At 46.7% G+C, this 24,879-nt stretch overlaps 1 long non-coding RNA gene across 2 annotated transcripts in view; it reads left to right on the top strand.

Moving 5' to 3' along the window:
* The window catches only part of LOC142599221 (uncharacterized), a 706,610-nt gene extending 682,421 nt beyond the window's left edge, over positions 1-24,189 (top strand). For both annotated transcript variants that reach the window (XR_012832843.1, XR_012832842.1), the window contains one exon: positions 24,061-24,189. This is a non-coding gene — a long non-coding RNA (uncharacterized LOC142599221). The remainder of the gene's footprint in view (positions 1-24,060) is intronic.
* The last annotated feature ends 690 nt before the right edge of the window (positions 24,190-24,879 follow it).

The raw sequence follows: 24,879 nt of genomic DNA, 5'->3' as shown, positions 1-24,879 counted from the left end.
TTAGAGGGAGCTTTTGCAGCCAGAGAGAGGAGTGAGAAGATGTAAGAAACTCTGCAGACACCAAGGTCAGTGCAGAAGGAGGGGGAGGAGGTGCTCCAGGCGCCGGAGCAGAGATCCCCCTGCAGCCCGTGGTGAAGACCATGGTGAAGCAGGCTGTCCCCCTGCAGCAGCCCATGGAGGAAGGATGAAGGGGTGTAGAGATTCCACCTGCAGCCCATGGAGGACCCCATGCCAGAGCAGGTGGAGGCACCTGAAGGAGGCTGTGGCCCCATGGGAAGCCCACGCTGGAGCAGGCTCCTGGCAGGACCTGTGGATCCGTGGAGAGAGGATCCCACGCCAGAGCAGGTTTGCTGGCAGGACTTGTTACCCCATGGGGGACCCCACGCTGGAGCAGTTTGCTCCTGAAGGTCTGCACCCTGTGGGAGAGAGCCATGCTGGAGCAGTTCATGAAGGACTGTCTCCCGTGAGAGGGACTCCATGCTGGAGCAGGGGAACGATGAGAGTAGTCCTCCCCCTGAGGATGAAGAAGTGGCAGAAACAACGTGTGATGAACTGACCGTAACCTCCATTCCCTGTCCCCCTGTGCCTCTGAGCGGGGAGAAGGTTGAAGCCGGGAGTGAAGTTGAGCCCGGGAAGATGGGAGGGGTGGGGGGAGGTGTTTTAAGATTTGGTTTTATTTCTCATTACTCTGTTTTGCTTAGTAATAAATTAGATGAATTCCCTCTCTAAGTTCAGTCTGTTTTGCTCGTGACGATAATTAGAGAATGATCTCTCCCTGTCCTTATCTCGACCCATAAGTTTTTTGTTGTACTTTTTCTCCCCTGTCTCGTGAAGGAGGGGAGTGATAGAGTGGCTCTGGTGGGCACCAGGCCCCCAGCCAGGGTCAACCCACCACACTACTGCATAGGACTTTCTGATACAGATGCAGAGTTTTTAATTTAAAATCCCGTAATGTATTTTACTTCCCTGGACTCATCCAGTCAATTTTTCACTGTCATAATTTCATTTGATACCTGCATTTGATAACTGCTAGTTCTTGCCTGGGGAGAAGGCAAGCAGTCTCATTCTTGTTGTCTTCTCAGTGTCACTGTCATTGTTTAACCCAGCTGGCAGCTAAAACAACCACATAACCATTCACTCACTCTACATGCCCCCCCAACAGTGGGATGAAGGAGAGAATCGAAAAGGAAAAAAAACACGACATAAAACTCATGAGTTGAGATAAGGACAGTTTAATAGGACAGAAAAGAAAGATTTATTTTTTTATTTTTTTTCCTGAGCTGCACCACCTCCTGGCCATCTCCCAGTTATATACAGAACATGACATCATATGGTATGGAATATCCCTTTGATCAGTTTGGGTCAGCAGTCCTGGCTGTGTTCTCCTCCCAGCTTCTTGGGTGCCCCCTGCCTTCTCGTTGGCAGGGCAGTATGAGAAGTTGAAAAGTCCTTGACTGCTTGGCAACAACTAAAATATTAGTGTGTTATGAAGATTATTCTCATCCTAAATCCAAAACATAGCACTATACTAGCTGCTAGGAAGAAAATTAGCTCTATCGCTGCTGAAACCAGGCCATTATACACCCCTTACTATATAACATCTATGTCATGCCCAGGTCTCACACTTTCCAATACATTGCAATTAATCGACATCACTTTTCCTGTCTTTTGATATATACACACAGCTATCATTCACTTAGTTAATGGATCACCCCTGTGAAATGTCTGTAAAATGTTCATAAATGTCCACAAAATGTCCTTTGAATTCATTTAGTCCATGACTTTGGGATCCATCTCTCATAACCGTTTCATAGGGTAGGAGAGATGGTGTGTGATGTTGGCTTGCTGCATGCTGCATTCGGCACTCATAGGTGATGTATCTGGCATGGTCCTTGCTCAAAGTCTGCAGGTTGAAGATGTCAGTCTTGAGGAAATTGCTTGTCGCTCTTTGCTGAAGCCACTTCTGGTTTCATAACCTCTGCACCTTGCTCAGTTTCATCAAAGTTCATTCTTCTTTAGTCTGGGTGATTCTTACTGTAATACTGTTGTTATGGCATATAGTAATGTCCTGGTTCTGGCAAGGATAGAGTTAATTTCCCAAGGAGCCAGGACAGGTGAGCCAAGCTGGCTGGGGGCTATTCCATACCATGTGACATCATGCTCACCATAAAAGGGGGCTAGTCGGGCAGGGGCGGGGTGGCTCCGGGACGGGTCGAGCATCCGGTGGGTCGGTCATCGGATCGGTAAAATCGTTCTCTGTTATCACCATTGTTACTATCTGTTATCAGCACTGTTGTTGATTGTTTTCCCTCTCCCTTGCTGTCCCAGTAAACTGCCCTTATCCCAGCCCTCGAGGCTTTGCCGTTGTTTTTCCGTTCTCCTCCACATCCCGCCAGGGGAGGGGTGAGCGAGCGGTGCGTGGCACTTAGCTACTGGCTGGGGCTAAACCACGTCAGTCCTTTTTGGCGCCCAACGTGGGGCTCGAGGGGTTGTGATAACGACAAGTCTGACCCAAGTGTGTTAAGACAAAGTTGTTATAAGCATTTATAATGTTACTGAAACAGTCGCTGGTCATAATGATGTTCTGTTTGGTCACATGGCTCTGGTTTGTAAACCCGTGTTTACTCTATGTAATCCCTGCGGCGCTGTTTATCACCTCTGGGAGAGGGGTTCGTGTTCTCATGTTGTTGTATTGTGTGATAATGACTTATGATAAGATATCATTGACAGTCATGGGTCTGAGCTGGTATGTGTATGTAGCATTTCGGTCAGGCCCGTACCTCGGTCAATATCTTTCAGAATTGATTAATAATTGGACCCAATCTGTGGGGAAGACAGGGGGGGATACCTTCTCCCACTCTTTCACCTCCCCTTTTCCCTTTTGGTTGGTTACAACAATTTTTGAGAATTTTGAATACCCTTGGAATGTTCAGGCCAGTATATTCCTATTGCTAGGTCTCCTGAATGCTTTCCCACTCCTGTTCAGGGTTAGCAAAAATTTTTTCAAGAGTACCACCCAGGGATCTTCCCCAAGACTGAATGGTCAGGGATGGCATGGCATGTGGGAGAGTATGGGCGGATATCTAGAGACCCTTTCACCCCCAATGGTTTGGAGCTTCACTCCCGAACAACTGCAAGACCCTGATAAAATGGTAGAATATTTGAAAGGAAAATGCTGTGGGGATTCTAAGGAGACACAACTTACTGCGCTGTGCTGGGCCCTGGCCGCAATCTATCAAACACTGCTTGATAGTAGACAGCACCATCCAGAGGGAGAGAGCGGACCCACAGGCACTGCAGCTGCCCAGGCCCCTGCGACAGGCACTGCAGCTACCCAAACCCCCGCGACAGGCACTGTAGTCGAGCCAAAAGATCAACCCACACCAGTATCAGTTGCCCCTATACACAAAAAGAAATACACAAGGAAATCAGTTCGCTTAGTGAAAGATGATGATGAACCAGGGCCATCACGAGAACAAGAAGAAGAGCCAGAACCACAAGTGATCACTCGATCCCTGTCCCTAAGTGAGTTGCGAGATATGCGGAAAGATTTCAGCCGCCTTCCAGGGGAGCACATTATTACCTGGCTGCTCCGCTGCTGGGATAACAGGGCCAGTAGCCTGGAACTGGAGGGCAGGGAGGCCAAGCAGCTAGGATCCTTGTCTAGGGAAGGGGGCATTGACAAAGCAATTGGGAAGAAGGCACAGACCCTCAGCCTCTGGAGGCGCCTCCTGTCAAGTGTGAGGGAAAGGTATCCTTTCAGCGAAGATGTCATATGTCGGCCAGGCAAGTGGACCACTATGGAGAGAGGTATTCAATATCTGAGGGAATTAGCTGTGCGGGAGATGGTTTATTATGATCCGGACAACGTGCAGTTGCCCACAGACCCCGATGAAGTCCACTGTACCCGACCCATGTGGCAAAAATTTTTGCAAAGTGCACCATCATCGTACGCCAACTCACTGGCAGTAATCGACTGGAAGAGTGAAGAGGCACCCACGGTGGACCAAGTGGCTGGCCGACTCCGGCAATATGAAGAGAGCCTTTCCTCCTCCCTAGTCTCGGCTGTGGAGAAACTGTCTCAGGACGTCCGGCAACTCAAAGAGGATATATCTTACTCCCCACCTGTACAGACCCGCATTTCAGCTGTTAGGAGTAAGCGTTTTTCTGCTCCAGAGAGGGGATATAGGGCATACACACCACGAGGTATCCTGTGGTTTTTCCTGCGTGACCACGGAGAAGACATGAGGAAATGGCATGGGAAGCCCACCTCAACCCTGCGGGCACGTGTACATGAGCTACAGGGCAAGACAGCTGTAAAAAGGGACTCTTCCAGAAAGAATGCTGCTCCGGTTTCCACCGGGCAGCCCCCCAGACCAAGTGAAAGGCCAGATCGCACTTCTGATCCTCTTGAAGGGACTTCTAAGTCCTTTTTGCAAGAGGTGAGTAGTGACTATGCTGAGCAGGATTAGAGGGGCCCTGCCTCCAGCCAGGTGGAGGAAAGGGACAATAGGGTGTATTGGACTGTGTGGATCCGATGGCCTGGCACATCGAACCCACAAGAGTACAAGGCCCTAGTGGACACCGGTGCACAGTGTACCCTAATGCCATCGAACTATGAAGGGGTGGAACCAATATCTATTTCTGGTGTGACAGGGGGATCCCAACAGTTGACTCTGTTGGAGGCTGAAGTAAGTCTAACTGGGAATGAGTGGCAAAAGCACCCCATTGTGACTGGGCCGGAGGCTCCATGCATCCTGGGCATAGACTACCTCCAGAAAGGGTATTTCAAAGACCCAAAAGGTTACAGGTGGGCTTTTGGAATAGCTGCCTTAGAAGCGGAGGAAAGTGAACCATTGTCTAGTTTGCCTGGTCTCTCGGAGGACCCTTCTGTTGTAGGGTTGCTGAAGGTTGAAGAGCAACAGGTGCCAATTGCTACCACAACTGTGCACCGGCGGCAATACCGCACCAACAGAGACTCCCTGGTTGCCATCCACAAACTAATTCATCAATTGGAGGGTCAGGGAGTGATCAGCAGAACCCACTCACCCTTTAACAGTGCCCTATGGCCAGTGCGGAAGTCCAATGGAGAGTGGAGGCTGACGGTAGACTATCGTGGCCTGAATGAAGTCACACCGCCCATGAGTGCTGCCGTGCCAGATATGCTGGAACTTCAATATGAACTGGAGTCAAAGGCAGCCAAGTGGTATGCCACAATTGATATAGCTAATGCATTTTTCTCGATCCCTTTGGCAGCAGAGTGCAGGCCACAGTTTGCCTTCACTAGGAGGGGCATCCGGTACACCTGGAATCGACTGCCCCAGGGGTGGAAACACAGCCCCACCATCTGCCATGGCCTGATCCAGACTGCACTGGAAAAGGGTGAAGCCCCAGAGCACCTGCAATACATTGATGACATCATTGTATGGGGCAACTCAGCAGCAGAGGAAGTTTCTGAGAAAGGGAAGAAAATAATCCAAATCCTGCTGCAGGCTGGCTTCGCCATAAAACAAAGTAAGGTGAAGGGGCCTGCGCAGGAAATCCAATTTTTAGTCATAAGTTGAGATGATGGGCGGCGTGAGATCCCTATGGATATTATCAACAACATAGGAGCCATGTCCCCACCAACCAACAAAAAGGAGACACAGGCCTTCTTAGGTGTTGTAGGTTTCTGGCGAATGCACATTCCGAATTACAGTTTGATTGTGAGGCCTCTCTACCATGTAACCCGGAAGAAGAATGATTTCAAATGGGGCCCTGAGCAACGACAAGCTTTTGAACAAATTAAACAAGAAATAGTTCATGCTGTAGTTCTTGGGCCAGTCTGGGCAGGACCAGATGTAAAAAATGTGCTGTACACCGCAGCCGGGGAGAACGGCCCTACCTGGAGTCTCTGGCAGAAAGCACCAGGGGAGACTCGAGGTCGACCCCTGGGGTTTTGGAGCCGGGGATATAGAGGATCCGAGGCCCGCTATCACTCCAACTGAAAAGGAGATATTGGCAGCCTATGAAGGGGTTCGAGCTGCTTCAGAGGTGATTGGCACTGAAGCACAGCTCCTCCTGGCACCCCGACTGCCAGTGCTGGGCTGGATGTTCAAAGAGAGGGCTCCTTCTACACATCATGCAACCGATGCTACATGGAGTAAGTGGGTTGCACTGATCACACAGCGGGCTAGAATAGGAAGCCCCAATCGTCCAGGGATTCTGGAAGTGATCACAGACTGGCCAGAAGGGAAAGATTTCGGAATGTCGCCAGAGGAGGAGGTGACACGTGCTGAAGAAGCCCCACCGTATAATAAACTAACAGAAGATGAGAAACCATATGCCCTCTTCACTGATGGGTCCTGTCGCATCGTGGGAAAGCATCGAAGGTGGAAGGCCGCTGTATGGAGTCCTACACGGCGAGTTGCAGAAGCTGCTGAAGGAGAAGGTGAATCGAGCCAGTTTGCAGAGGTGAAAACCATCCAGCTGGCTTTAGATATTGCTGAAAGAGAAAAGTGGCCAACGCTGTACCTCTATACCAATTCATGGATGGTGGCCAATGCCCTGTGGGGGTGGTTATAGCAGTGGAAGTGGAGCAACTGGCAGCTCAGAGGCAAACCCATCTGGGCTGCCCCACTGTGGCAAGATATTGCTGCCCGGCTAGAGAAGCTGGTTGTAAAGGTACTGTCCTGGTTTCAGCTGAGAGGATTGATTTTTCTTCATAGTAGCTAGTGTGGGGATACGTTTTGGATTTGTGGTGGAGACAGCATTGATAATATAGAGATGTTTTTGTTCTATGGACCTATTGTTGAGCAGTGTTTACACGAGGCCAAGGCCTTTTCTGCTTCTTGCACTGCCCTGCCAGCGGGATGGCTGGGGGTGCACAAGAAGTTGGGAGGAGACACAGACAGGACAGGTGACCCAAAATGACCAAAGGGATATTCCATACTATATGACGTCATGCTCAGTTTATAAGGAGCTTGGGGGAAGAGAGAGGGGGTCGGCGGCGTTCGGAGCAATGGCGTTTGTCTTCCCAAGTAACCGTTACGCATGACAGAGCCCTGCTTTCCTGGAGATGGCTGAACACCTGCCTGCCCATGGGAAGTGGTGAATGAATTCCTTGCTTTGCTTTGCTTGTGCGCGCGGCTTTTGCTTTACCTATTAAACTGTCTTTATCTCAACCCACGAGTTTTCTCACTTTAACTCTTCCGATTCTCTCCCCCATCCCGATGGGGAGGGAGTGAACGAGCGGCTGCGTGGTACTCAGCTGCCGGCTGGGGTAAAACCACGACAGGTACGTCATGTAGATGCCCACGTACCCAAGAGTCAGGCCACTGAGGAACATCAGAACAACCAGCAGGTAGATCAGGCTGCCAAGATTGAAGTGGCTCAGGTGGATTTGGACTGGCAGCGTAACGGTGAATTATTTCTAGCTCGGTGGGCCCATGACACTTCAGGTCATCAAGCAAGAGATGCGACATATAGATGGGCTCCTGATCGAGGGGTGGACTTGAGCATGGACGCCATCTCACAGGTCATCCATGAATGTGAAACGTGCGCTGCAATCAAGCAAGCCAAGCGGGTAAAGCCTCTGTGGTATGGAGGCCGATGGCTGAAATATAAATATGGGGAAGCATGGCAAATCGACTACATCACGCTCCCACAAACCCGCCAAGGCAAGCGTTACGTTCTTACAATGGTGGAAGCAACCAACGGATGGCTGGAAACATATCCTGTGCCCCATGCCACTGCCCCGAACACTATTCTGGGTCTTGAAAAGCAAGTCCTGTGATGACATGGCACCCCAGAGAGAATTGAGTCAGACAATGGGACTCATTTTCGGAACAACCTCATAGGCACCTGGGCCAAAGAGCATGGCATTGAGTGGGTGTATCACATCCCCTACCATGCACCAGCCTCTGGGAAAATTGAAAGGTACAATGGACTGCTAAAAATTACCCTGAGAGCAAAGGGTGGTGGGACTCTCAAACACTGGGATACACATTTAGCAAAGGCCACCTGGTTAGTTAACACTAGGGGATCTGCCAATCGAGCTGGCCCTGCCCAGTCAAAATTCCCACGCCCAGTAGAAGGGGATAAAGTTCCTGTAGTGCACATGAAAAATATGTTGGGTAAAACAGTCTGGGTTATCCCTGCTTCAGGCAAAGGCAAGCCCATCTGCAGGATTGCTTTTGCTCAGGGACCAGGGTGCACTTGGTGGGTGATGAGAAAAGATGGGGAAGTCCGGTGTGTACCCCAAGGGGATTTGGTTTTGGGTGAAAATAGCCAATAAATTAAATTGCATGATATTAATAGCAATATACTGTATCAATGGTATGACCATAAGAATCACCCAAAACTAATGAAGGATGGACTTTGAAACTGAGCAAAGTGCCACGATGATGGAACTAGAACTGCCTTCAACTGGTGCCCAGAAACTTCATCGAAAAATCACATCTTTGACATCCAGACTGTGAGCATGGACCATTCCAGATACACCAGCTGTGAAGACTCCGGATGCAGCATGCAACAATCCAGCAGCATGCACCATTGCTCCTGCTCTGAGAGACTGTAATGGCAGATGGAACCCAAAGCCATGGACAAAATTAACTTGACAGACATTTTAGAGCAATAGCCCATAGAGTAAGGCAATGAGTTCTGTAAAATAATCTGGGCATGACGTAGATGGTATGGAATAAGGGGTGGATAATGTCCTGGTTCTGGCAAGGATAGAGTTAATTTCCCAAGGAGCCAGGACAGGTGAGCCAAGCTGGCCGGGGGCTATTCCATACCATGTGACATCATGCTCACCATAAAAGGGGGCTAGTCGGGCAGGGGCGGGTTCGGCGTGTTGGCGTGGCTCCGGGACGGGTTGAGCGTCTGGTGAGTCGGTCGTCGGATCGGTAAAATCGTTCTCTGTTATCACCATTGTTACTATCTGTTATCAGCACTGTTGTTGATTGTTTTCCCTCTCCCTTGCTGTCCCAGTAAACTGCCCTTATCCCAGCCCTCGAGGCTTTGCCGTTGTTTTTCCGTTCTCCTCCACATCCTGCCGCGGGAGGGGTGAGCGAGCGGCGCGTGGCACTTTTAGCTACCGGCTGGGGCTAAACCACGTCAAGTAATCATAGTAGTGATGACATGCACTATGACGTAGTAATTTCCTGGCGGAAAAAGACCTGGGAGTATTGATCGATAGTCAGCTGAATATGAGCTGACAGTGTGCCCAGGTGGCCAAGAAGGCCAACAGCATCCTGGCTGAGGGGAGACCTTATTGCTCTCTACAACTACCTGAAAGGAGGTTGTAGCGAAGTGGTGTCGGTCTCTTCTCCCAAGTAACAAGTGATAGGAGAAGAGGAAATGGCCTCAAGTTGCACCAGGGCAGATTTAGATTGGATATTAGGAAAAATTTCTTCACTGAAAGGGTTGTCAATCATTGGAACAGGCTGCCCAGGGAAGTGGTTAAGTCACCATCCCTGGAGTTATTTAAAAGATACGTAGATGTGGTGCTTAGGGACATGGTTTAGTGGTGGATTTGGCAGTACTAGGTTAACAGTTAAGATGATGATCTCAAAGGTATTTTCAAACCAAAACACTTATATGATTCTTTGATTCTAATTAACATCATACAATTTAAATCATTAGCTATTCTCACCCAAAACCAAATCCACCTGAGGTACACATTGGACTTGCTCATCCTTGTGCACCCAAGTCCCTGAGCAAAAGCAATCTTGCAGATGGATTTGCTTGAAGAAGGTGTAATCCAGACTACCTTTCCTAAAATATTCTTTATGTGCACTACAGGAACTTTATCTCCTTCTACAGTATGTAAAAGTTTTGATTGGGCAGGGCCAGCTCGACTGGCAGATCCCCTAGTGTTAACTAACCAGGTGGCCTTTGCTAAATGTGTGTCCCAGTGTTTGAGGGTCCCACCACCCTTTGCTCTCAGGGTAGTCTTTAGCAGTCCATTGAACCTTTCAATTTTCCCAGAGGCTGGTGCATGGTAGGGGATGTGATACACCCACTCAATGCCATGCTCTTTGGCCCAGGTGTCTATGAGGTTGTTCTGAAAATGAGTCCCGTTGTCTGACTCAATTCTTTCTGGGGTGCCATGTCACCACAGGACTTCCTCTTTAAGGCCCAGGATAGTGTTCTGGGCAGTGGCATGGGGCACAGGGTATGTTTCCAGCCATCCAGTGGTATATAGCGCTTGCCTTGGCGAGTTTGTGGGAGTGTGATGTAATCAATCTGCCAGGCCTTCCCATGTTTGTATTTCAGCCATTGTCCTCCATACCAGAGAGGCTTTAACCGCTTGGCATTCTTGATCGCAGCACATGTTTCACATTCGTGAATAACCTGTGCAATAGAGTCCACGGTCAAGTCCACCCCTTGATCACGAGCCTATCTATATGTTGCATCTCTGAGCCACTATCTTAGCCACTTCAATCTTAGTGGCCTGATCGACCTGCTAGTTGTTTTGATGTTCCCCAGTGGCCCAGCTCTTGGGTACGTGGACATCTACATGACATACTTTTACAACCAGCTTCTCTATCCGAGCAGCAATATCATGCTAGAATGGGGCACCCCAAATCGGTTTACCTCTGGGCTGCCAGTTGCTCTGCTTCCATTCCTGTAACCACCACCACAGGCCATTTGCCACCATTCATGAATCATTAAAGAGAGAGAGCAGTGTCCACTTTGCTCGATAAGCAATGTCTATAGCTAGTTGGATGAATTTCACCTCTGCAAACAGACTTCATTCAGTAGTTTCTGCAACTCATCATGATTTGGGTTTTCTATTCAAGCCTACTGTGTGATCAGTGCGACCCACTTACTCCATGTAGCATCGGTTGCATGATGTTGAGGGGGGATCCTGCCTTTGAACATCCAGCCCAGCACTGGCAGTCAGGTTCCTAAAAGGAGCTATGCTTCAGTACCAATCAATTACAAAGCAGCTCGAACCCCTTCATAGGCTGCCAATATCTCCTTTTCAGTTGGAGTGTAGCAGGCCTCAGATCCTCTGTATCCCCGGCTCCAAAACCCCAGGGGTCTGCCTCGAGTCTCCCCTGGTGCTTTCTGCCAGAGACTCCAGGTAGGGCCGTTCTCCCCGGCTGCGGTGTACAGCACATTTTTTACATCTGGTCCTGCCCGGACTGGCCCAAGGGCTATTGCATGAACAAAATCTTTTTTAATTTGTTCAAAGGCTTGTCGTTGCTCAGGGCCCCATTTGAAATCGTTCTTCTTCCGAGTGACCTGACAGAGAGGCCTCACAATCAGACTGTAATTTGGGATATACATCCTCCAGAAACCCACAACACCTAAGAAGGCTTGTGTTTCCTTTGTGTTTGTTGGTAGAGACATAGCTGCTATTTTGTTAATCACATCCATTGGGATCTGACAGTGCCCATCTTGCTTTTTTATTCCTAAAAACTGGATCTCCTGTGCAGGTCCCTTGACCTTACTTTGTTTTATGGTGAAGCCAGCTTTCAGAAGGTTTTGGATTATTTGGATTATTTTCTTCCCTTTCTCAGATACTTCTTCTGCTGAGTTGCCCCATACAATGATGTCATCAATGTATTGCAGGTGCTCTGGGGCTTCACCCTTTTCCAGTGCAGTCTGGATCAGGCCATGGCAGATGGTGGGGCTGTGTTTCCACCCCTGGGGCAGACGGTTCCAGGTGTACCGGATGCCCCTCCTAGTGAAGGCAAACTGTGGCCTGCACTCTGCTGCCAAAGGGATCGAGAAAAATGCATTAGCTATATCAATTGTGGCATACCACTTGGCTGCCTTTGACTCCAGTTCATATTGAAGTTCCAGCATATCTGGCACGGCAGCACTCATCGGCGGTGTGACTTCATTCAGGCCACGATAGTCTACCGTCAGCCTCCACTCTCCATTGGACTTCCTCACTGGCCATATGGGACTGTTAAAGGGTGATCGAGTCTTGCTGATCACTTGTTTTAAGTAAAAGCCATTAAATCTTCTGACTTATACATTAACCTTCCATTAAGTACTAGTGAAGAAGTTAAATGCACCTTAGTCAATAATGCTAATGCAGGAACTGTTGTATTACCAATGGAGAAATGCATATGCATATTATGTTAAAGTGACTATCCTTAACAATTAGCTATTATATGTCAGGAAACTTATAAATTTGAAATATTCTGTAGGAAAAAGAATTATAATTTTGAAACTGCATTCTCTATACTGTAATAATTCTGAAATGAGGTCATCTACTTCTCCTGGTCAGTTCTTTTTAAGGCAATGATATTGAAGTGATGAAGATACCTTTGATGATACTTTAACCTCACCTAACGTCTTGGTGGATAATAAATGAGACTGGTAATTGAACTATACTAAACTGAAATATATGAATTTGTTGTAGCACAACAAATAGTAGGTATATAGTGAATTTGTTGTAGCACAAATTCTTATAGCTCTGTTTCTACCTAGAAATGCCTAAGTGTACCAACTAAAATGAGCAAAATGCTAGTTATGCCAAAAGATGTCTTGATTATTTCTCTGAGATTTAGCCTAAAATGCAGCATCAAACTACATGCTTATAGAGTTTGTTCTGTATGACTTTTTCCTACCTTTTTTTTCCTAGAACAGACTTTCTTATAAACCAATTTGTCCTCCAAGATACATTTTTGCACTAATCTAACAAGTTGCTTCCACAGTGGGATACTGCCTTTCCCCCTGCTTTTGCCTACACAGTCCTGCTGTTTTCCTTCTGTCAGATCTGGTATATGTGTGGATATTGGGTGAGTTGATTCAGCTGACTGATCCAGCAATAGTTTTCTATTAGGTCAGCCATCAAAATCCATTTGTCTTTTAGTTGCATGATAGCTAAGGCAAACATGAGAGGTGAGAGAACTTGTGTGTGGGGAAGCAAACTGAGAACATGTTTTTTGTCAGTAGTTAGTTGTTGGGTTGGCTTTGCTGTGATGCAAAATGGTACCTACATAATGCATAGTGCAGGTAATCATGAAAGAGACAGCAAAAATTTACTCAGGTGCCAAGTCAAGTGATCTACAAAAATTTGTTGTAATACAGACTGTAACTTTCAAAACAAAAGAAAAAAAAAAAGAGGAAAAATATATGGTGTACACTTCCAAACACAAAGAATTTTGCCTGTCTCTTGAGGATGGACAGTCGGTTTTCAGGATACGACATTTTTAAATTGTTGATTTTTTCCCCCCATGGTGTAGAGTTGTTTTTTCTGATCATTTTCTGGTCTTTGTTTCAGCACTGTAAATGATTATTCCACTTACGTTCACTTCTGCTTGTCCTTGCTGTATCATTTGCCTTCTGCTGACTTTACAAAATTGTGTCCCCGAATCCTTAAAGGTGCCTGTCCTGGTTTTGCTAGGATAGAGTTAATTTTCACAAGGAGCCAGGACAGGTGACCCTAACTGGCCAGGGGGCTATTCCATACCATGTGACATCATGCTCTCCATAAAAGGGTGCTAGTCAAGGAGGGGCAGGTTCAGGGCAGTCCCTGGATGATCTGAGTGTGGGCTGAGTGTCTGGTCGGTTGCTGGGTCGGTAAATTGCCTTGTGTTATCACCCATTTTGTATATTCTGTTATCAGTACTGTTGTTGTTATTTCCCTCTCCCTTTGCTGTCCCAGTAAACTGTCCTTATCCCAACCCATGAGGTTTACCTTTGTCTTCCCATTCTCCTCCTCATTCCACCAGGGAGGAGGGGTGAGCAAATGGCCGCGTGGTGCTTAGCTGCCGTCTGGGGCTAAACCACAACAGTGCCTCAAGGATGAAGTACATTTGAAAAATGTCAAGATCTCAAAGGTAGAATTTAATTGGTTTTTACAGAGTTAAATTTCAAACACAGATTGGCATTCACATAGCAATATAATAATTACAGCAGTATAATAATATAATAATTCATATAGCAACACTGAGATGTCTCTCTTCTAAATTCTAAATAAAACAGCTTTTTTACATATTTCTGATTTTTTGGAGGCTTTTTATTTTGTATTACACAGGCCAGTTATATTTTTTTTCCTCAGTACATTCACATCTATACTTTTAACTAGAAAGAGATTTAAATGATGATATGGGACATTCATGCAATGTATTGAAGATCTAAAGTACCTTCAAGCTCTTTCCCAAACGCCAAGATTTTCACTCAGTAATTGCTAAAATAAAAAGCTGGACAACTATTTTCATATCTTCCTTACCGAAATAGCTTGTATTTCCTTTTGCCTGAGAGCTTATACCACTTCAGAAGTCTGGAATGAGAAATGTTGGATGATATGTTCAAAGACACAGTTTACTATCTATAGCCACTAGACAACAGCAGCTGTATGCTGCTTGAAAATGCCATTACTTTTTTATAAAATACAAAACTTGCTTCTGAAAGGTACTGGCCAGACATTTAGTTAGTAAGACAGTACTATGAAATTCTCTATCGTATTATAATTTTACTCTCTCTTCCATATGGGTATAGTTAGACACAGATCACTGAAATTGTTATGTTACTAACAACAGTTGAAAAAGAGAAGCGTTGGATTCTCAGTATCTTCACAGCTACTTGAAATGTATTACTTTGAAACATGGAGCTGTTGGAGAGAGTCCAGAGGAGGGCCACGAAGCTGATCAGAGGGCTGGAGCACCTCTCCCATGAGGACAGGCTGAGAGAGTTGGGATTGTTCAGCCTGGAGAAGAGAAGGCTCAGGGGAGATCTAATTGTGGCCTTCCAATACCTGAAGGGGGCCTACAGGCAAGATGGGGAGGGACTGTTTATCAGGGAGTGTAGTGACAGGACAAGGGGTAATGGGTTTAAGCTGAAGGAGGGTCGATTTGGATTAAATGTTAGAAAGAAATTCTTTGCTGTGAGGGTGGTGAGGCACTGGAACAGGTTGCCCAGAGAGGTTGTGGATGCCCCATCCCTGGAAGTGTTTAAGGCCAGGTTGGATGAGGCTTTGGGCAATGTGGTCTAGTGGAGAGAGTCCCTGCCCATGGCAGGGGGTTTGGAACTAGATGATCTTTGAGGTCCCTTCCAACCCAAACCATTCTATCATTCTATGATTTTATGATAAGTAGACTGTTTAAAAAGGCAATTAAAGTGAAATAACTTAACAGCATTATATGATATTACATTGTGGTTCTGAAAAAGTCATAATTTCTTTTTTTATGTATAAAATTTGTTTTATCTTGAAGGACTATCAGACAAAGCACTTTTTTTTTTTTACAAAAAATTGGTTTAATTCCTTCAGTTTTTGTTTCCAAGTTCTCTTTATGCATCTCACCTCATAAAAATCTTCCATGTCTTCTTGTTCAGGATCTCCTTCTCCCACAGATGTTTCTTCAGAGTCCTTCGCCCCCTTTTCCACTCTCATGATATGTTATGATGATTGATGCATCAGTGAATGATACCACTGGATCTGCCTTTTCACTTCCTTTTAGATTGCTCATTTTCCCCATCATGAGATCTCCCACTGCTGGATTATACTGATGTGGTGGGTTGACCTTGGCTGGAGGCCAGGTGCCCACCAGACCTGCTCCATCACTCCCCCTCCTTAACTAGACAAGGGAGAAAAGGTATAATGAAATGCTTGTGGGTCGAGATAAGGACAGGGAGAGATCACTCACTAATTATCGTCATGAGCAAAACAGACTGAACTTAGAGAGGAGATTCATCTAATTTATTACTAAGCAAAACAGAGTAGAGCAATGCGAAATAAATCCAAATCTTAAAATACCTTCCCCAACCCCTCCCATCTTCCCAGGCTCAACTTCACTCCCAGTTTCTACCTACTCCCCCCTCAGCGGCACAGGGGGACAGGGAATGGAGGTTACGGTCAGTTCATCACACGTTGGTTTCTGCCAATCCTTCCTCCTCAGGGGGAGGACTCCCCCGCTCCAGCATGGAGTCCCTCTCATGGGACACAGTCCTTCCCGAACTTCTCCAATGTGAGTCCTTCCCATGGGCTACAGTTCTTCACGAACTGCTCCAGCATGGGTGTCTCCCATGGGGTGCAGACCTTCAGGAGCAAACTGCTCCAGCGTGGGTCCCCCATGGGGTCACAAGTCCTGCCAGCAAACCTGCTCTGGTGTGGGCTCCTCTCTCCACGGGTCCACAGGTCCTGCCAGGAGCTTGCTCCAGCGTGGGCTTCCCACGGGGCCACAGCCTCCTTCAGGTGCCTCCACCTGCTCTGGCATGGGGTCCTCCATGAGCTACCGTGTGGTGTATGATAGGCATGGACTGCGTAGGGTGCAAGTACAGAATCAACTTTATTACAGAATTTTCTGATTATATAGTATTTCTTGTTAAAAGGGGAGGCTCTTTTATTCCGCAGTCATCACCCGATTCGTGTTCCCCGCAAGATCTGCTATTCTGTTTTTCTCTTGCACCTGGCAGGCGCCTGGCTGTCTGTTCTCAGCTCCTTATCTCCTGGATTCGGCCAGTCACATGTTATTTACGAGCTACTGAAGAATGCAAGGCCTGTTTTGTGCATATCTTTTCTTTGAAATGCTGTTTTTCGCTGCTTTAGCGCACAGGTGTAAATCGCACATTTCCCACACCGTCTTTATTCACTAAAGCGTTGTTCTCCACATATCCCCCTTTTTTGTTTATGACAACCCCATTGAGCAACAGTGTGTCCATAACATGTGCCTCTATCTTCTGCACTCGTCAGATAGCCGACCATAGAATCTGAAAAAAAACCACCAAGAACAAGAAAAACAACACAGTGCCTATGCCAATAAAAACCCACATTCGAAGATTTAAACCACTAAACCAAGTTTTCGGATTTAGCCATGATAGGTCATTTTTTAATGTGTCGAATACACTTTGACTCGTTAGTTCCCATCATTTTTTAATTTGGTCCCTCAATTGATCATGTAAAGACTGAATATTATGTTAAAGAGATAAATCAAATGTCCTTGTAAATGTTGTTTCACAATTCCAATCATGCTGAGTGTCATTCCATAGAAGAGGCATGACACACAAGGCCTTATATTTATGTTAGTCGAGATAAGACTTATTTTATAAATCGCTAAAAGTTATACAACTCCTAAAGTCTGGTGAAGACAGAGTAATACAAAAAGATCCATTACATGATAGAATAGTAGCATTGGAGGTTAGAGCAAAAGATAAGGATGGGTTGTGCAGACCATGATTTCTGCTTCAGACAAAAGCGTTACATTAGCCTTAGTTGCGTTCTCCATCATTAGTACTTGACATAATTGTCGCTTAAAAAAGGAAAGGCCCATCTGCCAAATATTTGAATGAGCCAGCAAAAAAGATAAATCTGATGTGTTAAAACTATCATTATAATACGTCTGCAATTCTATAAGCCACCATATCTTAATTGTGAGGTTGATCAATCCCAGATGCAACATCATCTTGGTGTTTCTTATCGTCCTGTTCATCTTCAGTATGCGTTTTCACTTGTGCTGGCTTTACATACCTTGCAGGGATCCAATAGGGACCCGAGGGAAGAGAAACACAAGCATATTCCCGTCCCCAGGTAAGCAAGTAGCTTTGTCTAATATTTCCTGTGGTGTTGTCCCTACTGGATTCCCCCTTTTTTGTTTATCGATAATAGATTTCAAAGAACGGTGGGCACGTTCTATTATTGCTTGACCAGTAGGGGAACGTGGAATTCCAGTAATATGTTCAACTCCCCAATCCTGTAAGAATAACAGAAAACGTCGAGAAACATAAGCTGGGCCATTGTCTGTTTTAACTTTCCGTGGGACCCCCATGGTTGCAAAACATCTTAAAAAATGCTTCACGAAATCTCTGGCACGTTCTCCGGAATGGGCAGTGGCTACCAGAAAACCAGAGAAGGTGTCAACAGAAACATGAACATACTTAAGGCGTCCAAAAGAAGAAATATGTGTGACGTCTGATTGCCACAAATCATTAGCATTTAAACCTCTGGGATTAGTCCCTGGCAAAACTGGCAAAGGGGACAGGTGCTGACAATCCGAGCATGCTCGAATTATATCTTGAGCTTGTGCGGTAGTTAAAGAGAAGTGCTTTCGTAATGAGTGTGCGTTTTGGTGGAAAAATTCATGAGCTAATTTTGCCTGATCAAAACGTTGAGGAAAAACTGCAGCCATTGTAAAATGGTCTGCTATTGTATTACCTTCGGCAAGGGGTCCTGGTAAGTTAGTGTGAGAGCAAATATGGACAATGAAATAAGAATGCTGTCTTATTTTTAAAAGTTGGGCTAGCTTTAACAATAAATCAAACAACTGTTTGTTGTCTACCTCTCGTATAAAAGCGGATTCTAAGCGCTGAACAATACCTGTAACATATGCAGAATCTGCAACGATATTAAGAGGTTCCTTAGAAAATAACCCAAAGGCACGGACCGCTGCAGCTAACTCTACAATCTGTGTCGATCCAGATAAGTGAGAAACATCTGAGGCCCACTCCTCGCAGTTTGCGTGACGCCATACAACTGCAGCCTTACCTGTTTTGCCAGAACCATTGATAAACACAGTACGAGCATTTTGTAGAGGAACAGAACTCAACAAAGACCATGGCTGAAGAGGTAAACAGTGCAGAGAACCTAATAAACAATGGCGTGGCAAAGAATACAAAACAACATTAGCATAATCAGCCAGTGCAGCCTGAAAAGTCAAACTATTACACAATACAACATGAAATTCTTCTTTGGTTAATGGTAGATGAAGGAAGGTAGGATCTTGTCCTGTCAATTGTTGACATTTCAAACGACCCTGCGAAAGAAGTCTAGCAATCATTTCTAGGGCAGTGGTCAACGTTTTCGCAAAAGAATGTGGCAAAAATAACCACTCCAAAAATGCGTAAAGCATGCTCTTCCTTCCGCACCTTCTCGTCCCACTGACCTAGGAGAGCATACGGTTGAAAGGAATGATAAATGATAAACAAACAAACTGGCAATTGCAGAGAAATTCGATGAGCAAACGTAAAATTAATTTTATCTATCACTCTCTGCAGCGCCGACTGGGCTGCTTCTGTCAATTGTCTAGGAGAAGTTAGTTCAGGATTCCCCTTCAACAATGAAAACAAGGGCGACAGTTCATGTGTCGTTATTCCCAACAGTGGTCGAAGCCAGTTAATTGTCCCCAACAACTTCTGTAAGTCATTTAGGGTACTCACTGTAGTAGCAAGTCGTATAGACTGTGGATATACATGTGAATCAAGAAGTTTCCAGACGAGATACCTCCATGGAGGGAGTGATTGTACCTTTTCCGTCGCAATTTGGAGACCGTATCGCCGAAGCTCAGCTACTAAACTGTCGAAAACTTGGGAAAGAGATGATTCAGTTTCCACAGCCAACAAAATATCGTCCATATAATGATATAACATGATTGCATCATATGTTTTGCGAATATTTGACAAGGCCTCGCTAACAACAATTTGACATATAGTCGGGCTATTTTTCATTCCTTGCGGTAAAACCACCCAATGAAACCGTTGCGTGGGTCTATCATTATTAATCACAGGAACCGAAAAGGCAAAACAAACACAATCTTCAGGATGTGAATGAATGGTAAAAAAGCAATCTTTTAAGTCAATAACCTTCAAATGCCAATTGTCCGGAATCATAGTGGGATTAGGAGTTCCTGGTTGCAAGGCCCCCATAGGTGCCATCACTGCATTAATAGCTCGGAGGTCCTGCAACAATCTCCATTTGCCAGATTTTTTAGGAATAACAAATACAGGAGTATTCCAAGGGCTTGTGGAGGGAACAATATGGCCTAATTGTAGCTGCTCTTGCACCAATTCATGAGCCCTTTCTAGCTGCTCACCTTTCAAAGGCCACTGATCTACCCATACTGGCTTATCTGTTAACCAAGTCAGTTTGAGTCGCGGCTGAACGTCAGTGGCCCCTGTTAAAAATGTGTCGTTATTGTCACGTTCCATTGTTGCAAGAGATCACGACCCCATAAAGTACATGGCACAGTTAAAACATATGGTTTTAAAACCGCTTGTTTGTTGTCAGGACCTTCCACAATCAAGGAATGCATACTCTGCCAAGGTATTTGTGTCCCTCCAATTCCAGTAACAGCAGCAAACGCCTGTACTAATGGCCATTCCTGTGGCCAGTCCAATCGTTGAATAATAGAAACATCCGCTCCGGTGTCCACTAAGCCAGTGAACACCCGACCGTTTATTCTACAAGTCAACATCGGTTGTCCTGTGGTAATCTTCTGTGTCCAAAAAATGCAAGGCAGATCTGAACTACCAAACCCAGAGGACCCCCTTTCGCCAACATGGGCGGAACTTTCAGTTTGAATTTGAGTGTTGGGCAGCAAAAGCAATTGTGCAATTCGCTCTCCAATAGGTATAGTACAAGGTGGCATAGGGGTCCAAACCACAATTTTTATTTCCCCAGTATAATCGGAATCTATGACCCCAGGCAAAACAAATAAACCTGCTCTGGAAGTGGAGGAACGACCAAGAAATAAGGCACATAAACCCTTAGGCAAAAGTCCATACACTCCTGTAGGCACTAGACGTACTGACTGATCTCGAATTACTGTGGATTGACTGGTGGCCAGGTCCAACCTGGCGCTGCCTGCTGTGGCTGGTCTGAGAGACTCGACTGCAGTGAGTTGCCAGCGTTCATCTCGCTTATTTGTGCCAGCCATGTCAAGGACTGTGCCAGCGGGGGCGGGGGCTGGGTCCTGTTGTGTAGTCTCGGGGCACCGGACCTCGCGCCCCTCCTCCTGTTTCCCGAGGTATTCTCAGGGAGCGGATTGCCCTGTTTGTCAAACTTAGAACAACATTGATTACCCCAATGGTATCCCTTTTGACAACGAGGGCATAATCGAGCAAGTTGTCTTCCCTGCCCTCCTTGTCCTCGTCCTCCTCTTCTCGCTTTCGGACAATCTTTCTTCACATGCCCTTCCTGACCACAGGAGAAACATTTAGTAGCAGCTCGTGCAACTGCCAACTGTTGAGCTAAGGCAGCAGCTAGCATATCTGCCTTATGTTGCTCAGAGCCCACGTTTTGGCATGCTCTAATAAGATCATTCAAAGTTTTCACTTGATTACGAATAGGATCAATGGCTCGCCTGCAGTCCGTGTTTGCATTCTCAATAGCAAGCTGAAACAATAACAATTCTGCTGCTTCAGAAGAGTCTATCTGTCTCTGTATAGCAGTTTGTAAACGATCCAAAAATTGTATGTACGGCTCCTGAGGTCCCTGACGAATGGAAGCAAAGGACGACTCTCGCTTGCCGAAATCCGGCACCCGTCAGAGTGCCCTCAAGGCTAACCCTGTGGCTTGGGTAAGAACATTCTGTGATAGTCCAGCCTGTGCTATCCCTGTAGCATAATGCCCTTCTCCCATTAATTCGTCAAGACCAATAGCAGTTCCTGCCGTTAAATTGTCCATCACCTGAACTTGCACCAGCTCACGGTATTCCGAAAACCACACAGAGTACTGTGCTGCAGACAACACAAGACGTAGGATGGATTTCTAATCCAAGGGTGTCAGTACGTAAGATTCTCCTATAATCTGTAACAAGTTCATCGTGAATGATGCCTGCAAACCATACTCCTTTATCGATTTGCAGACCTCCTTTATTACATCATATGGTAAATGAGGGGGTCTATTCGGTTGATACAACACAGGCATGGTTTGAAGAAGCGATATGTCCCCTCTTTTTAGTGCCTCTGTCCGGCACTCGTCAAGTAGTCCACCGGAGATTTTAGACTGAACAGTTCCTTGTAATTGGTAACTCGGGGCGGGGGGGAGGTGCAGAAGGGGGTGGGCGTGCGCTGAGTGGGGGGTGTGTGTGGGGTGGGCGTCAGGGATATCCGTGAGAGAGTCTTTTGTCTCTGTTGTTGCAAAATCTCTTCTGCCGTGGGGGCAGAAGCAGCCATCGCTTTTACAGGAGTAAGCAGGGGATATAAATCCGGATCTCGTTCGGGATCAACAGGACCTGGATCAAAAGGATCCCCAGGGTCTGCTCCACCCTCCGACAGCAGAGGTTCAGTCACCACCTCAGCATAGTCTGACTCCAACTCAGGATCTATTAATTCAAACGAATGAGATCCTTTTTTCATATTTGTCTCAGCGGGTGGTAATATGGAGTCATTCACTTTCTGCAATACCTGTTCAGCAGGTAGCAGAGTCCCGAGAGCAGTATAAACCACATGCCAAGTAATCAATATATCCTCGGGGAGCTCCAACTGCACAAGCTGCTTAGCTTGCAGCTCCTCTCCAACCTTCTGCCATTGAGTGAGATCATATGAGCCTTTAACAGGGAACCACGGACAATAAACCCGAATCCATACAAGCAGCCTCACCAAATGCAGTGGAGCGACCTTAAAACCTTGCTCTCGTAAAATACGTTGTAAATTCTCTGTATGCAACTTCTGTTCTCGAGTCGCTGACTGTCCCATAATAAAAAAATGACAGTCTAAAAAACTTCCCCGTGGCTGCTCACCTGTTTTGTCCAGCGACCTGTGATGAATATGAGCGCTCGATGCAGTGCAGTTTCCTCCGTCCAGCTACGCAGGGGTACACCACCGGTAATTATCCGCACTGCTTTTCCTTCTTCTCTTTTTCAGGTCCCTGTTCTATTTTTCAAGTCCCTGTTCGGGCGCCATTTGTGGTGTATGATAGGCACAGACTCTGTAGGGTGCAAGTACAGAATCAACTTTATTACAGAATTTTCTGATTATATAGTATTTCTTGTTAAAAGGGGAGGCTCTTTTATTCCGCAGTCATCACCCGATTCGTGTTCCCCGCAAGATCTGCTATTCTGCTTTTCTCTTGCACCTGGCAGGCGCCTGGCTGTCTGTTCTCAGCTCCTTATCTCCTGGATTCGGCCAGTCACATGTTATTTACGAGCTACTGAAGAATGCAAGGCCTGTTTTGTGCATATCTTTTCTTTGAACCGCTGTTTTTTGCTGCTTAGGCACACAGGTCGAAATCGCACATTTCCCACACCGTCTTTATTAGCTAAAGCGTTGTTCTCCACACTATAGGTGGAATCTCTACACCCCATCATCCTTCCTCCATGGGCTGCTGTAGGGGGACAGCCTGCCTCACCATGGTCTTCACCATGGGCTGCAGGGGGATCTGTGCTCCAGCACCTGGAGCACCTCCTCCCCCTCCTTCTGCACTGACCTTGGTGTCTGCAGAGGTTCTTACATCTTCTCACTCCTCTCTCTGGCTGCAAAAGCGTGTTCTCTAACTGTTTTTTTTTCCCTTCTTAAATATGTTATCACAGAGGTGCTGATTGGCTTGGCCTTGGCCAGGGGCAGGTCCGTCTTGGAGCGGGCTGGCATTGGCTCTATCAGACACAGGGGTAGCTTCTAGCAGCTTCTCACAGAAGCCACCCCTGTAGCCCCCCCCCCAGCTACCAAAACCTTGCCACACAAACCCAATACAATTGAATATGGTTTTATTTCATATAGGAACGCATCCATCTCCTGTAATCATGGGAAACTTGTTGATAACAGTGTTGGTCAGCAGAGTCCACAGAATACACATCTGTCTCTCCTAACACTACCACGTGTTGCAAGGCATTTCCTTACAACCAATAATAAATGTAAGTCTTATTATAAAAGCCAAAAGCCACCATGCATAATTGTCATGGTTTAGGCCCAGCCGGCAGCAAGGTACCACATGGCTGCTCGCTCACCCCTCCCCCAGCACAATTGGGAGGAGAAGTATAACAAAAGGCTTGGGTCGAGATAAGGACAGGGAGAGCTCACTCACTAATTATCGTCACGAGCAGAACAGACTGAACTGAGAGAGAAAATTCATCTAATTTATTACTAAGCAAAACAGAGTAGAGCAATGAGAAAATAACATCAAGTCTTAAAACACCTCCCCCCACCCCTCCCATCTTCCCGGGCTCAACTTCACTCCCGGCTTCAACCTCCTCCCCCCTTCAGTGGCACGGGGGGACGGGGAATGGGGGTTGCGGTCAGTGCAGCGCACGTTTTTTCTGCCACTTCTTCATCCTCGGGGGAGGACTCCTCTCATCGCTCCCCTGCTCCAACATGGAGTGTCTCCCACAGGCTACAGTCCTTCACGAACTGCTCCAGCGTGGTATCTTCCATGGGGTGCAGACCTTCAGGAGAAAACTGTTCCAGCGTGGGTCCCCCACAGGGTCACAAGTCCTGCCAGCAAACCTGCCCTGGCGTGGGCTCCCCTCTCCACGGGTCTCCCGGTCCGGCCAGGGACTTGCTCCAGCCTGGGCTTCCCACGGGGCCACAGCCTCCTTCAGGTGCCTCCACCTGTTCCAGTGTGGGGTCCTCCATGGGCTGCAAGTGGAATCTCTACACCCCCTCACCCTTCCTCCATGGGCTGCAGGGGAACAGCCTGCTTCACCATGGTTTTCACCACGGTCTTCACCATGGGCTACAGGGGGATCTCTGCTCTGGTGCCTGGAGCACCTCCTGCCCCCTCCTCCTGCACTGACCTTGGTGTTACATCTTCGCATTTCTCTCTCTGACTGCAAAAACTTCCCCCAACTGGGTTTTTTTCCCTTCTTAAATATGTTATCACAGAGGCGCTGATTGGCTTGGCCTTGGCCAGGGGTGGGCCCATCTTGGAGCTGGCTGGCATTGGCTCTGTCAGACACAGTGGAAGCTTCTAGAAGCTCCTCACAGGAGCCACCCCTATAGCCCCCACCCACTACCAAAACCTTGCCACGCAAACCCAACACAGTAATATACAACAGAAAAAGACCAGGAGATTCAAGGGCACTGACAATGTCTCATATGCCTTCAATGACAGGAAATGTGTTACATTAAATGATGTGTTGTACAGCACGAGGCACAAAATGCAGCCAAGTGAACAATGCAATCTCATTCTATGACTCTGAACTAAGGAGAATTCAGTCCTGGGGATTTGATTTAATCCTGAACTTATTATCAAAACATATCTGATCAGAAGATTTTCACTGTCAG

This window comes from Balearica regulorum, chromosome W (assembly GCF_011004875.1).
Source record: "Balearica regulorum gibbericeps isolate bBalReg1 chromosome W, bBalReg1.pri, whole genome shotgun sequence".
NCBI classification, from domain to species: Eukaryota; Metazoa; Chordata; class Aves; order Gruiformes; family Gruidae; genus Balearica; species Balearica regulorum.
Note: the sequence above shows the minus strand (reverse complement) of the source record. Positions and strands in the feature narration are given on the sequence as shown.